A 17,535-nucleotide genomic window follows, 5' to 3' on the forward strand; every position below is an offset into this window, starting at 1 on the left:
GCCTATGGACATACAATTACTCCAGCACAATCTGTTGAAAAGACTATCCTTCTTCTGATGAATTGCTTTTACACCTCTGTCAAAATCAGTTGGCTGTACTTGTGTGGGCTCTTTCTGGGTTCTCTGTTCTCTTACTTTAATCTATGTGTCTATCCTGCCAATACCACACAGTCTTGATTACTGTGCTTACATAATAACTGAAATAGGGTAGAGTGATTTCTCCCATTTTATTATTTTTTCAAAATGTTTTAGCTATTCTAGTTCCTTTGCCTTCCATGTAAATTGTAGAACAATCCTCTCAATATCTACAAAAACTTGCTGGGATTTTGAAAGGAATTATGTTAAACTTATGTATCAGTTTGGGGAGAATCGACATCTTTACTATGTTGAGTCTTCCAACCCGTGAATGCAGTAAGTCTCCATTTATTTAGAACTTTGATTTCTTTCATCAGTAGTTTGTAGTTTTCAACATACATGTCCTGTACATGCTTTGTTACATTCACACCTAAACATTTGTTTTTATTTTTTTTGAGTGATTATAAACGGTATTGTATTTTTCACTTTGGTGTCCATGTGTTCATTGCTAGTACGTATGAATATAGTTTATTTCTGTGTATTTGTTTTGTATCCTGTGACATTGCTGAACTCACTTATTAGTTGTAGGGGTTTTTTTTTCGTAGATTCCATGGCATTTTCTGCATAGACAATCACATCATCTGCCAATAGGCACAGTTTTATTTCTTTCAGTCCAGTATGTATGCATTTTATTTCCTTTGCATGCCTTAGTGTACAGGTAGAATTTCCTGTACTATGTTAGATAAAGGTGGTGAGAGTGGACATTTTTGCCATTTTCTCAAACTTAGAGGGAAAGCGTTCAATCTTTCACCATTAAGTATGATGTTAGTGGTAGGCTTTTTGTAGATGCTCTTTATCAAGTTAAGGAAGTTTCCCTCTACTCCTATTTTCCTGAGAGTTTTTATCATGAATGAATGTTGAATTTTATTAGATATTGAAAGCTTTTATGTCAGTTTGGTTAAATAGGTAGTCAAGTAGTTTCTTAGTGACCCATGGTCCTATTATCCAAATATTCAAAATTTCAACAACTTTTGATACTTTGCCTTCTCAAATCAAATCCTAAATGAAATCTTGATCTCAAACTGACGTTGAGATTTCCTAGAGGGCCCCTGGAAAATAAAAAAGGCTTTGTTCTTTCACCTTGTGAAAGAGAGATGTTAAAAATAATTAGGTTAATTTGATACATTGAGTTGCATGGGAAGCATTGTCAAATAAGAAGAAATGCTTAGCCTTCACTTGGTTATATATGTATGGGTAAAATATTACTAATATAAATATTTCATGAATTGTATAAAGTTCCTAGAAATTTGTCAATGTCCTTTCTGTCCATAATATGTCCAGGGACTGCTTTATCTGATATTAGGCAACAGTTATCAGTCATAATTCCAGCTATTCTCTTGAAATGTTATATGCCACAGAAACAACCATATTTCCTTGTTAAAGGAACTCTTATCGGATCTTTAACCACTTCATTTTAAGTCTTTTGTCACCCACAGATAGTTTTTGTTTTACTCTGATGCTTCCCTGAATGTGCTTACAATCAACTACAGGCCAGAATGCTTATCTTCAGCCAAAAGGGACTATCTCAGAGTTCATGGAAAGGCATATGCCAGGTACTCTGGGGCACAGGCTTCTGATTGTGTTGCTTAAATAACTTTGACCCACACCATTGGACTGAGTCAGGATTTCCAGAACTCTTACTAGAGAAACTAATGGGTTCATGAACCTGCTAAATCAAGATCAAGCATAACAAGAATTAATAACATAGGGCTAAATTAACTGATGAAAGATGATTCTGGCTTTTGTTTGGAATATTGGTGATATTGTAATACTCTATTTTCTGGATATAAAGAACTTTTTTTCTTAAATTACCTGTAACTCATAACAATTTTGTAGATTATACTTTTGTACAGAGAAATAAAACATTTATCTTTTTCTCCTTGCTTGATCCCTCCAGAATTCAGAAACTTTTATTGAGTATTCTTATTTTCATGGCAATATAATTATTTGCATAGGTTCAATAAGAATCTGTCCTCCTTGTAACAGGATATAATTGGAAAAAAAAAAAAAGATTATATAACCAAAGCTTTGACTGAAATGTCATACTTGAGAATGATGATAGAGTCAGATATGATCAGTTTTAAAGAACTAAGATTGACTTTATGGAGCCAATTTTACAAAGCCCTCTTGAGAAAATGGGCCTGATTTACAAACCCTCTTGGGAAAAGCTGGCTTACAGGTTCTCAGCCTTATAAGTGAGTAAGGACCGTCACTTCCTGGCAGGCCCAGGATATTTTGGGGACTGTGAGAAGAGAGAAATTCACCCAAATCTATAGGTATTGCAGGTGAAGTCTATCAGTGAGTTCTTGGCTTAGCTTCCTAGCCTTGAGAGGCTTTTAAAAGTCCAATCTGAGATTTCTTAAGAAAAATTCCAGCAAAGAAAACTAGAAAAGGCCTATGTGGTCAATTACCATTCTTTCTGCACTTATGAAAATAATCAGGCCAATAAGATTGGACATATTGTGTAAACAAGAATAATCTTACTTTGACTATCTGATCAAAAGGGAAGATGATGGTAGAAATATTATATTTCAATAGAAACTATAGCACGCCCTGTGGGTTATCAGATCCTCATCCTGTTCATTGTCTTCGAGCTGTTTTTTACCTCTTTATAAACTAGGTGGTTTTGTTACCTACCTATAAATTGGACTGGATCCTGCTATCTTGTACATTTTGTCAGTCATTACCAAATTCTCAATTCTACTTTCCTTCAACACCTGGCTACAACACTGCAAACTAATGTTTCTAATTTTTCTCCTGCCCTCCTGACTTGGTGTCAATGAGAACTAAAACCTGACTGCCCAGATCTTTATTGGGACTCTAGGTTGTCTTGTACTGGGCTTTTCCCTCAGGATCTAAAGAAGCCCTATGAGCTGAAGGTGGATGGCTTGATGGACACTTCAAAAGACTCATCACCACAGTGGATCATGTGGACAATCTTGGTGACTGGAGCTGCTGCTCTGTGGTCTACTCAGAAAGTTCACTGGAACTCCCACATCTTCCATGGTCTGCTCCAGGAAATACTCATGACTGTGGACAATCTTACCAAAACCTCTCTGATGTCTATGCCATCACCAAAAAGCTCTAAGCTGCAAACCAGGAAATCTGGCACATTGCCATTGCCATCTTCACTCAGCTATCTAAGACTCTTTGAGTCCAGTATCTAAAAATATTCTCAACTGGCTTCCCTGTTGACTCAGAAACTGGGTTTATAATCTGCTCCAACCATTAATCTTTTTCTCTTTCTTTCCATAGAAACTCCCTCGTTAATGCCTGATTTCTTGCACCATTCAACAAGTATTTTATATTGTCAAGTCTCAACAGATGATTCAATTGTACTTCAACAACAGAAATATGCTGAAACAAACTACATAGACAAGCTTTCCTAAATTGTTCAATGGGAACAACGGTTTCCCTTGAACAAAAAGGAGGACTGACCAAGATGGCCTTAATGTTCCCCTTTGCTTGATCAAACGTTAGAGGGGTTTCTTCTTGACAATAGACCCCTGACTACTGTGGGAGATCAAGATTTGGCCACCCTGAAATATATCTCTTTACCTTGATTGTTTTCTCTGAGGGACATTTGACCTCCCCCACTAACTGCCTAAAGAGTTTGACATGGTGGCTCCTTCCTGGAACAGATCTTCTATCATGATGGCTGTAAAGATAATGTAGGATAGAGGTTACAATAGGAAAGGCACCAAGCCCCTTTTATCAAAAACTCTGTCTCTCCCTGACCACATTATCTATAGATGACCCTGAAAAGAATTGTTCTCCTGCCCTCTGAAGTCCCAGGCCACTACCCACCCCCAACACGTTCCTCACCTTTAGCTGCAATACTTAAGCAAGCAGCTTAGACAGAGGGATGAGTTGCTCATTTCTGAGTTTCTCCCATGTATACATGTTATTAAACTTGGTATTATTTTCTCCTGCTAACTTGTCTTGTTGATTATTTGGCCAGCCATAAGAACCTTAAGGAAAAGGGCAGAGGGAGATTCTCCCTCTTCCCCCCGACACTACTCTTTTTTTCTTATCAATCTAGCTAAAGGTTTGTCAATTTTGATGATCTTTTTGAAGAACTAACTCTTGATTTTGTTGACTTTTCTATATTGTTTTTCTATTCTCTCTTTTGCTCTTTAAAATTATCTCCACTCTAATCTTTATTATTTCCTTCCTTCTAATAGCTTTGGGTTTAGTTCGTTTTTCTTCTTCTAGTTCTTTAAGTTCTAGTTCTCTAGTTAGGTTGTTGGTTTGAGATCTTTCACCTCTTTTAATGTAAGCATTTATAGCTATCAAATTTTCCAGGTTTTAATAAAAAATCACTCATCCTACCAAGGACCAGGAAGATCTCAAACTGATTTTTTAAAAAAAGAGAATCAATAGATGCCACACCAAGAGATATTACAATTATCTGACAATAACTTTAAGCAGCTCTCAGAAAAATGCTTCACCAAGCAATTATGAGCACCCTAGAAAAGAAGAACAATAGAAAATCTCAGCAAATAAATAGAAGATATAAGAAGCATATGGAAATTTTAGAATTGAAAAATACCAAATTAAAATAACCAAAATTAAAAAAACAAACAAACCTCAGAGGATGAGCTCAACAGCAGACTGGAGGATGTCAAAGAAAAATTGCACCAGACAGAGATAAAGAAGCAAGGAAGATTTTATTCAAGACTATTTCATTTGGGATCAAGATTATTGCAATAGGGAAGACTGATTGAACTCAATTCTGTTGAAATAAAAGGCTGGAGAGTTTTTTAAGTGCTGGGGTGAGCTAGTGTAAAAGTGCTGGAGGCTGTAAGAGGGGAGATTGGTCAATGTGACTTGGCCATCTGCGTTTGCTAATTGGTGCTTGTCAAAGTTAGCTTATCAAGGTTATCTACTCTCCCACAGAGACTGGGAGATAGGGGCCTTGTCTTTCTTGATGATTACAGTTCAAAGAGATGGCTCCCAGGTCCTTGAGAAAGACATTTCTGGGTTGTAAATCTTGTAAGAGGCTGAGAGAAAATTTATATACATTTCAGAGAGACAGAGAAAGAATTTGCAGTTACAAGTTTTCTAAAGTAAATGCTCTAAGAGAAAGGTAGTGTCGAGGGGAAGAGGGAGAATCTCCCTCTGCCCTTTTCCTTAAGATTCTTATGGCTGGCCAAATAATCAACAAGACAGGTTAGCAGGAGAAAATAATACCAAGTTTAATATCATGTATACATGGGAGAAACTCAGAAATGAGCAACTCGTCCCTCTGTCTAAGCTGCTTGTTTAAGTATTGCAGCTAAAGGTGAGGAACGTGTTGGGGGTGGGTAGTGGCCTGGGACTTCAGAGGGCAGGAGAACAATTCTTTTCAGGGTCATTTATAGATAATGTGGTCAGGGAGAGACAGAGTTTTTGATAAAAGGGGCTTGGTGCCTTTCCTATTGTAACCTCTATCCTACATTATCTTTACAGCCATCATGATAGAAGATCTGTTCCAGGAAGGAGCCACCATGTCAAATTCTTTAGGCAGTTAGTGGGGGAGGTCAAATGTCCCTCAGAGAAAACAATCAAGGTAAAGAGATATATTTCAGGGTGGCCAAATCTTGATCTCCCACAGTAGCAAACCAAATTCAGCAGCATATTGAAAGGATTATATACCATGACCAAGTGGGATTTATTCCTGGAATACAATGATGGTTCAACATATGAAACCCAATCAATATAATACACTATATTAACAGAATGAAGGAAAAAACCCACATGATTATCTCAATTGATGCAGAAAAAGCATTTGACAAAATTCAACACCTTTTCATGATAAAAACACTCAACAAGCTAGGAAGAGAAGTACCCTAATATAATAAAGGCCATATAGGAAAAATATATGGTTATATATGAAAAATAAAGGCCATATATGAAAAATACATGCCTAACCTGAACAATTAGCCAGGAAAAAAAAATAAAAGGCATCCAAATTGTAAAGGAAGAAGTAAAATTATCTCTGTTCACAGATGACATGATCTTATATGTAGAAAATCGTAAAGTTTCTACACACACACACACACACAAAAACCTGTCAGACACACAAAAAAACCCTGTAAGAACTAATAAATGAATTCAGCAAAGTTGCAAGATACAAAATCAATGTCCCCAAATTAGTTGCACTTCTTTTTTTTTGTGAGGAAGACCGGCTCTGAGCTAACATCTATTGCCAATCCTCCTCCTTTTTTTTCCCCCCAAAGCCCCGGTAGATAGTTGTATGTCATAGTTGCACAACCTTCTAGTTGCTGTATGTGGGATGCGGCCTCAGCATGGCCGGAGAAGCACTGTCAGTGCGCGCCCAGGATCCGAACCCCCGGCCACCAGTAGCAGAACGCGCGCACTTAACCGCTAAGCCACGGGGCCGGTCCCTAGTTGCACTTCTATACACTAACAATGAACAACTCAGAAAGGAAATTAAGAACACAATTGCATTTACAATAGCATCCAAAAGAATAAAATATTTAGGAATTAACCAATGGGGCAAAAGACTGGCACACTGAAAACTACTGAAAGAAATTAAAGATATAAATGGAAAGATATCACATGTTCATGGGTTGGAGGTGCTAATATTGTTAACATGTCAATACTACCCAAAGTGATCTACAGATTCAATGCAATCCCTATCAAAATCTCAATGACACTTTTTTTTTTGTAAAAATAGAAAAATCCACCCTAAAGTTCATATGGAATCTCAAAGGAACTTAAATAGCCAAAACAATCTTGAAAAGGAAGAACAAAGTTGGAAGTCTCACACTTCCTGATTTCAAAACTTACTGCAAAACTACAATAATCAGAACAGAACAGTAACGGCATAAAGACAGACATATAGATCAATTGAATAGAATAGAAAACCTAGAACTACACTCTCACAAATGATTTTCAACAAGAGTGCCAACACCATTTGTTATGGACTGAATTGCGTCCACTCCAAACTCATATGTTGAAGCCCCAACCCCCAGTACGTCAGAATGTAACCATATTTGGAAAGAATGTCTTTAAAGAGGTTGATTAAGTTAAAACGAGGCCTTTAGAATGGAGCCTTAATCCAATATGACTGGCGTCTTTATAAGAAGAGGAATATTCATGAGGAGAGAGTGCTGTGCACACCACATAACCCAGCAATTCCATTTCTGGGTATATATCCAAAAGAATTAAAGCAGGGACTGAAATAGATATTTGTACGCCCATGTTCAGCATATTCACAATAGCCAAAAGGTAGAAACAACCCAAATGCCCATCGAAGGATGAACGGATAAACAAAATGTGGTATACACGTACAATGAAATATTATTCAACCTTCAAAAAAGAAGGAAATTCTGATGCATGCTACAACATGGATGAGCCTTGAAAACATTATGCTAGTGAAATAAGCCACAAAAGAGCAAATACTGTATAATGCCACTTACATGAGGTACCTGGAATAGTCAAATTCATGGAGACAGAAAGTAATTTAGTGGCTGCCAGGGGCTGGGACTTTTTAATATTTTACAGATTAGTGTTAGTGGATATAGAGTTTCACCCGGAGAAGATGAAAAAGTTCTGGAGATGGATGGTGGTGATGGTGAATAACAATGTGAATGTACTTAATGCCACTGAACTGTACACCTAAAAATGGTTAAATGGTAAATTTTATCGCAATTTTAAAAACCTGGAAATTTGGGGCATCAATTGGGGGAGGGAGGGCATCAGCAAGTTTTTACCGAGTGAGTACAGAAGTTTGGGTTCCCCACTGGGCCTCTGTTGACACCGGGAGGGGTGAGACTCCTCATTAGTGCTGGGCAGAGGTGGGAGTTCCAGCTCCCTGCTAGGCCTCCACTGATACCCCTGGCTGAGAGAGGTAGGAATGCCTCATTATTGCTCCCCATGTGGCCGCCACTGACAACATGGGGGATGGGGCGATGGCCTCCTTACCCCTGGGCAATGGTGAAAGCCCTGACTCTCTAGGAGGCCTCCTTTGTCAGGATGGTGGGAAGGGGAAGGGGCACCTGGTTCCTGTCAGATGGGGTGGAAGTCCAGGCTCTCCACTAACTCCTAAGGGAGTATGTGTGGGGGTCTCATTACAGCCCAGTGGGGACAAAAGTCCCTACTCCCTCCTTGGCTTCCACTGACACCACCCCAGGAGGGGAGTTAGGGAGACCAGGCTTTGGCCTGGAGCCTTTTTTCTCCTTGCCTGTTGGTGTTTCCTGGTTGCTGCCTTCTTCAGCTCCAATTGTGGGATATACGAGGCAAAAAGAAAACTCAGGGAACTCACCACTGTGACATTCCTCTAGTCCTGGAATCCCTAGTCAGTCTGCCTTCCTCTCACCACCTTTCAGAGACTTCTTATGTTTGTCTTATATATAATGTCTCGAGTTTTTAGTTGTGCTTAGAGAAGGAAAAAGGAAAAAGTATATTGACTCCATCACTCAGAAGTGAACGTCTCTTTAGGTGTTTGCTTTTTTATTAGGAGAGACTTGAGCCTGCTCCAAGCGCTAGAAGGAAGGAGAGGTTGAAGGTGTAAGACAGTGAAGAATCTGCTGCTGGAAGCTGATGCCAGGGGAAATGGGCAGGTTAGGATCTGAAGGCCACAGGGAGAGATTAGCCTTGGGCAGGGGAAGGATAAATCCTGCAAATGGAGATAAGAATGGGCAGAGGGTGCAGATAAACACGAATGAGACAGAGTGTCAAAGCCTGAGCTAGTGGCTTCTGTCTTCTTCATAAAGGAGGAGGTGACTGGTAAACAATTATGGAAGAAGCAAGGAAGGGGCTGGAGAAGAATGATGAAGGCTTGAAACAGCTGTGAGTGGTTTCAGAGAAACCTCCACTTGCTCACATGTGGAAGGGTGGCCAACAACGGTGATTGTGATTGCTAGTGCTAACATTTACTGAAGGTGAGCTGTGTGCCAGGCTCTGATCCCCTCAAAAGGCACGTACTTTTGGGATTCGCACTTAGTGGTGAGGAAACCAAGCCTTACAGAGATGAAATAACAAACATTTCATGGCCTGAAATGGCAGAGCCAGGACTTGACCACATCTAATTCTAGATCCAGCTCTCTTGGGTGCTGAGGGCCCAGCTGAAATTAGAGACCATGAATTTGTGGTATCTTCACACCTGGGTGAATTTCTCTAGGAGGCTGGGCATAAAAACAGAAGTGGAATTGCTAGATGGAGGCAGGGGCGGGTTCCTCCAGGCAGATACGTCAGAAGGACAGTGTGTAGAGTGTATTGGTGAGAGATGGACTCAGGCAGTGACCATGTGTCCTGAATGGATAAAGAATTAAGTCAGGACAACAAGGGGCTGATAAAACACAGGGAAAATGGCAGGTCCAAGCCACCAGAGATCTTGATGGGGTGGAAAATAGGTGGGAGTGATGGTAATGAGGGCAAGAGAGAATAGGAGCTATAGGAAGTTGTGGTTAGAGAGGGAGATGTTAAGTTAAAGATTTCTTGGTAAGGTAGATCCTGGAGGTGACAAGGTTTAGGATGTGGGTGGCTGAAGGGTGGGGAAGGCAAAGGATTTGGGGTCAAGAAACTCAAGAGGGGAAAGATAAAGTCACTTGCCTAAAATTACACAGCTAGTCACTGGGAGAGATGGGATTTGTTAGAGAAAAAAAATTTGATGACACTTGTTAAAGCTCGGTAAGGCAGACTTGATTCAAGGGGAGGCTATGGAGATAGGTGTGATAGAATTTTGTGGTGAGGGAGAAAGATAAGGTTCACCTCTGAATACAGCATGGGCAAGGAGGAATTTGCATGCAGGGCAGGGTCAGTGGATGGAAAATTTCTAAGAGGAAACAGTAGGGGTAAGGGGGATTCCAGCTAAACCAACCTTATAGGGTTCTTGCTGAGGCAGGTCAGGAGGATCAGGCACCACCCGGGGGATGGTAGCGGGTGAAGAACCCAGTTAGGTATTGAGGGTGCTTAGATATCAAGGGTGGGGGATCTTAGCAGGTTCTTGCTAAACTGGATTTTACAAAGGTTCTTACTAAAACTGGATTTTACAAAGAAGTGCATAGATGGGCCTAGGAGAAAGTTCAGGAGCCTGACTAAAGTCTGGTCATGCAAAGAATCTTTGTCAGATTTAAACCAGACTCAGAATCCAGAAAGGAGCCGAGAAACAAGGGGGTAGAGAGCGGTGGGAGTGGGGAAGGAGGGAGGGTGGCACGGGCGGATGCCTTGACTCTCAGAGAAGTATTTATGAGCATGGCTTAGAAGTGAAGTAGGGCTGAAAGAAGGTTATTGGACCTCACATCTGCATTATTCACTCCAGACTTTTTGGGTACCTCTATGTGCTGTGTTTGGTGCTGGGGACATTGAAATAAAAGACACAGATGCTGCCCACAGGAGACTCACAGACCAGTGGGGGAGGCAGGCCCGTGAGCCCGTCTACAGAACAGAATGATAACCAGGAGCGAGTGACTGGCCTGGGCTGAGGGAGGGGCTGGGTGATAAGAACAGGGTCAGGAGTGGCTGCAACATGGAGGTGAGGCTTAGGCTGCCTCAGGGGACATTTACCAGGTGGGCAGTGTGGATCAGCAGCAACAGTGGGAGTGAACGGACACAGCGGAGAAAGAGCCTGGTGTGTTCAGAGGCCTCCAAATGGCCTGGTGTGGGGAGCACGAGGGACCATGTGTCAGGGGATGAGAGCAGGCAGGGCCCTCACAAGCCACCCTAGGTCACGTCTGCACCTTAGCCTGAGTATCATATGTGGAGGGGAGTGTCAGGGAACAATTTGCGTTTTAGAAAATGTGAAAAAGCCGATGACCAAAAAGGGCACCATGACTTCAACTACATATAATGCGTCGCTAGCCAGCACCGGTGCAAGTCCACAGGTTCGTAGAGGAGGACTATGTTCTCTTTTCTTTCCAGGAAGTTTTCTTTCTTATGATCAGCACATTGTTTTTACAAGAAAATGTGGTTAAAATGAAAAGGAACAAGCATGGGGTTACCAGAATCACATTTTCCTGGCTGGAAAGAAGTCACAGGAAAATAATACAGAGTGCTTACTCCACGTGCCCTGTCTCTTCTCTCAGCCCCCAGGTGAGGCTGCTCAGTGGGGCTTCCTGATCCACAGAAGACCTGGCTGCTCCAGGAATGATGAGGGGACTAAGAGGGGACATAGACCGTAATTGAGATAAGCAGCAGACATGGCAGGAAGGTGAAGGGCTCTCAGCACCCCTAGCCCTCGCACAGAAATCCACCTGCCTAAAGAGAAAGTGTGGACTAAGCAAGGCTGAGGGCTCTTCCCGATGAAAACTGGCTTAAGAGACACAGCAACTTGATGCAAAGCAAGATCCTGGATTGGATCTGAATTGTGGGGTGACGTAGCTCACAAAGGACTGTTTGGGGCAATTGGCAACATGTGAATGTGGACTATGGATTGGAAAACAGCCTTGGATGAAGGTTAAATTTCCTGATTTTGATCACTGTTCTGGGGCTACATAAGAGAATGTTCTTGTTCTTAAAAAACACACACTGAAGTATTTAGAAAGTATTCAGAAACATGATGCCTATAACTTACTCTCAATTAGTCCAGGAAAACAATATATATATTAAATATGGAAAGGGGAGGAGAATGATAACACAAAAGGGGGCAATATATTAACAATTGGTGAATTTGGATAAAATGTTCCTTGCACATGAGTTCTTTGAACTACTCTTGAAACTTTTGTGTAAATTTGAAATTATATCAAATTTAAAACTTAAAAAGAAACAAAGGCAAGCCCAGGGTTGGATTCTGTTTAGGGCTAGAACGCAAACTCAGGGAGAGAATAAACTAAACTTTGTGAGGCAGCAACAGAACCAATACTGGGTTTGTTTGTTCTAATTCATCCTCTGTGGAAGATTGACTTAAACATATTCTGCAAATATTAATAATTACTGGCTACCAAGTGGTTTTGTTTATGCTATCATTTTTACAGAGTGTACACTATAAATGTTTGGCCAGAGGCTTCCAGAATGAAGATCACCTGGGAGCAATTTTTCCTGAGTGTCCCCATTTAGTTATGCAAACTTATAGCAACAAGGAGAATCACATTGCTTTTGGAGAGGGTGTAACATACGTGTGCCTCGCGTGGCTTGATGAAAGGTGCCTCTCCTGGGCCTCCTTGGTACGTGGAGCTTTAGGGAGGGGAAAACCATTTCACATAAGGAGTCAAAGGCCTTAGGAGAACAGGGACTGCAGATATTAAAAGATGAGAAAGTCTGGCAGAGTGCCAGGGTGACAGGAAAAGACAAGGACTCCAACAGCAAAGGCAAACTCACCAGGTGGAAGGAGGTCTGAGCTTAATGGAAGAGCCTAAGGCTTTGTTGTGTGTGTAGAGGGGGTAGTGACTCTGGAATGGCATGAGCTGGACCAGCAGCCCTCTGGACCAACTATGGCACAGGGTCATGCCTGGGGAAGGATGCCCGAGCATGTGTGAGCTGCAGGAGCTATCGTCTTGAAGGCCAGCGTGTGACACCTCTACAGTGGTCTGGATAGAGCCAGAGCAGCGAGGGCATCACCTCATGGGCAGACAAGTGTCCCTGGGGCTGATCCCCTCCAGGCTTCAAGAGTGACCTGTGTGGTGTTTCTACAACAGAGTTGTAGTGGCCAGCGTAGCCCCTTCAGTTCTCTTCCAGCCTGTGTTTGGAAGAAGGACTAAGGCTTTTCAAGCTCTCAGGGTTCTTACACAATTCAAGGGGGAGGCCTCAGACAGGAAACACTGTGTATTAATTGGTGAAATTAAAAAAAGATGTATTTGTATCAGGTGGTAGGTAATCCCCGAAGTGGTCACCATCAGTTCCGTCTTTCCCTTTCTCACTGAGGGGTGGAGTGTATTTCCCCTCCCCTCACATTTAGGCTGGCCCTGTGACTGTGGTGGGACCAAACATGGTGGAACTTCTCAGCCCAGGTCTTAAGGCCTGGCAGCTTCTGCTTTCTTCCTCTTGGAACATTCACTCTTTGTTGGTTGCTGACACTTGAAATCCAGTGCCCTGCTGTGAGAAGCCCAGTGTAGCCACATAGAGAGCTCATGTGGAGAATTAACTCCTTGATTCTCCTTCAATTAGGCAGCCGGCACCAACTTGCTAGCTATGTGGGGGAGGTCAGTTTGGACCTTCCAGCCATCCCAGCACCCTGGCCAATCCCACACGAAGCAGAAGAACCTCTTGGTCACCCACAGAATCATGACAGATAATAAATAGTTTTGTCATTTTAAGCCACCAAATTTGGTTTTGTTTTTATAATGTAGCAAATGACAATCAACAGCGTGAATGAGACAGGGACATAAAGATGTCTAATTGATTAGGTCGTGGAATCACTGCTTAGGGCTTGGCTGACTGAGCCTGAACTGGTTTATCACCCCACAAGGACTCAGGACATCCCCGATTACTGTTCCCCTGTCTATGGCTTCCTCCGAGCCCCAGAGATATCAGTGCTGGGTCCAATGGCTTCCTGCTGTAAATGGTGAAACTGAGGCCCCGGGAGGGAAAATGACCTGCTCAAGTCACAAAGCTGGTGTTAAAGCTAGATGGAGAACCAGGTCTTCCAAAATCCCCTTTTCCTTTCTCCACTGTCATAATTAGAACCGTTAACTTTTATTGACTATTTCCCAGGAGCCATGCACTCTGTGTACATTATCTCTTTGAATCCTCTCTGAGGCTCTGCACCCTCTATCATCAATACTATGGTCAACATCCACCTCTCAAGTGAGGAAACCAAGGCTGAGGGAAGGTGAAGTGTTGCCCAAGGACACATGGCTGAGAAAAATGGAACTGGAATCTTAACTCAAGGTTGGCTCAAGGGGCCCCAGTGTCACCTGCACTCTCCCCTGTCTTCCTGTGTCCCAGGATGAGGTCAGAATTCCGGTTTTGGTTTTACCGTCGCAGTGTATCTTCGCCTAAGTTAGGCTCATCCAAAGCCTGACTTTACAGGCTGTGGCATTTACAAATTATGTGAACTTCATTCATTTCACCTGTGACAGTTCCTTTCCCCACTCTGCCTTCCCTCCCTCACCACATGGTTGAGAGACAAAACGGGACAATGGGCTGCTACATAATCTGTGCCATTGTAGTAAATATGACCACTCACTAAACCCATGAGATACTTTGCAGATACCAAACCATAACTCACATTTAATTGCATTGATTTTAAAGCAAGATTTTAAGACAGGGCTCCTGCTTTTCTTTTCTTCTGCTTTTTAAATTGTAACTATAGCACATTTCGAAGAGAGAACACATCTCTCCTGCTCTGCTGAAAGTCCTTGTTGTAGTGTGTGAATTGAAATGCTCGTGTTTGCCCAGGACTCTGACTTCCAGCCAGAGTTAACACTTACAGTGTCCCCGAGAGGAGGGAGGGGAAGACGGTCATGCCGTCGTGACTCGCAGGCCCCTGTCCACCATGTGCAGGCCGCTCCCTGGGCTGCCCAGGTTACAGCCCTGACCTCTAGGCTTGGTGGGCTCAGAACCACTCAGCAGTACTTTTGAGTTTCCCCATTCTGTGCTGAATGTATTTCAAACTTTATCACTCTAGAATTCGCTGGCTGTCCCCTGCCCCCACCAGCAGCAGGTGACCCCATCATTTATTTCACCAAGAAAATAGAGGCCATAGGATAAAACACTCTAAACTTCTTGCTAGAAACCTTCTGACTTCACCTGCACTTTCCCCCTTCTAGTCTCATTCTCCTCGGACACATGGTGAAGGCGAATCCCAGCCCCTCCCAGATCCCCTCCACAAAGACATCGCTCCATCATCTTGCCCCCCTCTCACATCTCTCCTCTCTGTGGCTCAAGCCTTTCCCATTTGATGAAATCTTTCCCTCAATCCCTCCAGCTGCTGCCCCATCTCTCCCCTCCTCTTCACGGCTAAGCTTACAGCTGTCTGTTCCTCAACCCACTCACATCTGACGTCCGCCTTCCCTGTTCCACTACAGCTCATCACCACAGTCACTTGTTAAACCGGCTGGAAGTTCTCAAGGCCTCCCTCACCCTAGCTGCTCAGCCGCGCCGGCCACCGTGACCACCACTTGTTTCCTGAAAGGCTCTATTTTCTGACCTTCTAGAACACAACTCTCTCTTAGTTTTCCTCCTACCTCTCTGACTGTTCCTTTCACAGTCTTTCCTTACCTGTTTCTAAAAGTTTGTTTTTGCCTTGGCTTCTGGGCCTTTCCTCTTCTCACTTGTCACACTTTCTTGGCACCAGGCTGGGTGGGAGTAATAGGGAGTGGTGGGGACTGGAGCATCCAGGGGGCACGTGTCCTGTGGAAAGGTGGCAGCGGCTACTCAGTACTAGCAGATGATTGCCAAGAGCAGGATCTGCAGACGTTTTCATAAAGAGCTAGAGAGCAGATGTTGTAGGCTTCGTGGGCCACGTGCGATCTCTGTCACACAGGCTTCTTTGTTTCAACAACCCTCTAAAAATGTAAAAAAGCATTGTTAGCTCTAAGATCATACATACACAAACCAAGGGCCAGATGTGGCATGTAGACTGTAGTTTGCTGACCCCTGGTCAAGAGTAAATGCAAACCCAGAGTGGCCAGATCTTCTTGTTTTCCAGAACCAGAAATCTGGGTTTTGTTTGAAATCTTTTGGTTACTAAATGCCAGCATTTAGAAGATCTTCTGGGAGTGCCCATCTCCAGGTACCCACTGAGCATCTTGCAGCCACTTGAAATGTGGTACACCCACAACCCAATTCATTATAACACACACCCTCCACCCTGCCACACGCTGGGTTCACAATCTCAGCAAATGGCATGCCTTTGACTAAATTGCCAGAAATAGACACCTGGGAGTCCCTGCCCCCATACCCATCTAATCAACAGTCTTGCCAATTCTTCCTAAATACCTGTCCACTTTGCTCTGTCCTTAATGCAGCTTCTCTGTGTTGGGTCACCATCATTTCATCCCTTGAGGACCACAACCTCCTGATAGAGTCCTCATCTCCTGTCTTATATTCTCCCTCTCTCTTTTTTTTTTTTGGTGAGGAACACTGGCCCTGAGTTGCCAATCTTCCTCTTTTTGCTTGAGGAAGATGGTCCCTGAGCTAACATCTGTTCTAATCTTCCTCTATTTTGTATATGGGATGCTGCCACAGCATGGCTTGATGAGCGGTGCATAGGATCTGAACCTGCGAACCCTGGGCCACCTAAGCGGGGCATGCGAACTTAATCACTATGCCACCAGGCCGGCCCCTTGTCTTATGTTCTCTTAATCCTTTCTGCAGCCAGAATGATCTTTCTATCGTGCAAGTCCGGTCTTGTCACTCCCAAGTTTAAGACTCATTTGGTAATTGGGTAAGATCCTGACCTTCAGTGGGCCTTATAAGGCTGGTGGTCTGGCCTCTGCTGTACCTTCCAGTCTCCCCCCTCTCCTCGCTCACGCCACCCCACTTCTATGCTCCTGTCTTTGTGGGCTACTTTCAGTTCCTAAAAGGAGCCAAGCTTCCTCTCACTTCCAGGTCTTTGCATCTGCTGATCTGGCACATCCTTTACTCCACCCCACTTACTGGCACCTTCATTTTTACACCTCATTTTAAAGGTCACCCTTATAGAAAGTCTTCCCAGATGTCCCCAACTCTTACCAGTTGGTGTCCCACACTTCTTTCTTTCTTTTTTTAATATAACAACTTTATCGAGATATAATTCACATGCCGTATAATTCACTCATATAAAGTGTAAAACTCAGTGGTTTTTAGTATATTCCCAGAGTTGTGCAGCCATCACCATGGTTCATTTTAGAACCTTCTCATCACCCCAAAGAGAAGCCCTGTACCTATTAGCAGTCACCCCCACTTTCCACCAGCCTTAGGCAACCACTTTGCTGCTTTCTGTCCCCATAAATTGGCTTATTTTGGACATTTAGCAAAAATGGAATCACACAATACATTGTCTTTTGTGACTAGCTTCTTTCACCTAGCACAATATTTTCAAGATTTCTCCATGTATCAGTACTTCATCTTTTTATTGCCAAATAATTTACCATTGTATGGATATACCACATTTTATTTATCTATTCATCAGTTGATGGACATTTGGGTTGCTTCCACTTTTTGGCTATTATGAATAATGCTGCTATAAACATTCATGTACACATTTCTGTGTGGACATATGTTTTCATTTCTCTTGGGTATATACCCAGGAGTGAACTTGGTAGGTCATGTGGTAACTCTAAGTTTAACCTTTTGAGGAACTGCCATACTATTTTCCAAAGTGGCCACACCATTTTACATTCCCATCAGCAGCATATGAAGGTTCCAATTTTTCTGTATCCTTGCCAACACTTGTTATTGTCTGTCTTTTTGATTATAGCCATCCTAGGGGGTGGGAAGTCCTATCTCACTGTAGTTTTGATTTGTATTTTCAGTTAAGCATCTTTTCATCTTTTCATTTATGTATCTTCTTTGAAGAAATATCCGTTCAGA

Source organism: Diceros bicornis, chromosome 2, assembly GCF_020826845.1.
Source record: "Diceros bicornis minor isolate mBicDic1 chromosome 2, mDicBic1.mat.cur, whole genome shotgun sequence".
NCBI lineage: Eukaryota > Metazoa > Chordata > Mammalia > Perissodactyla > Rhinocerotidae > Diceros > Diceros bicornis.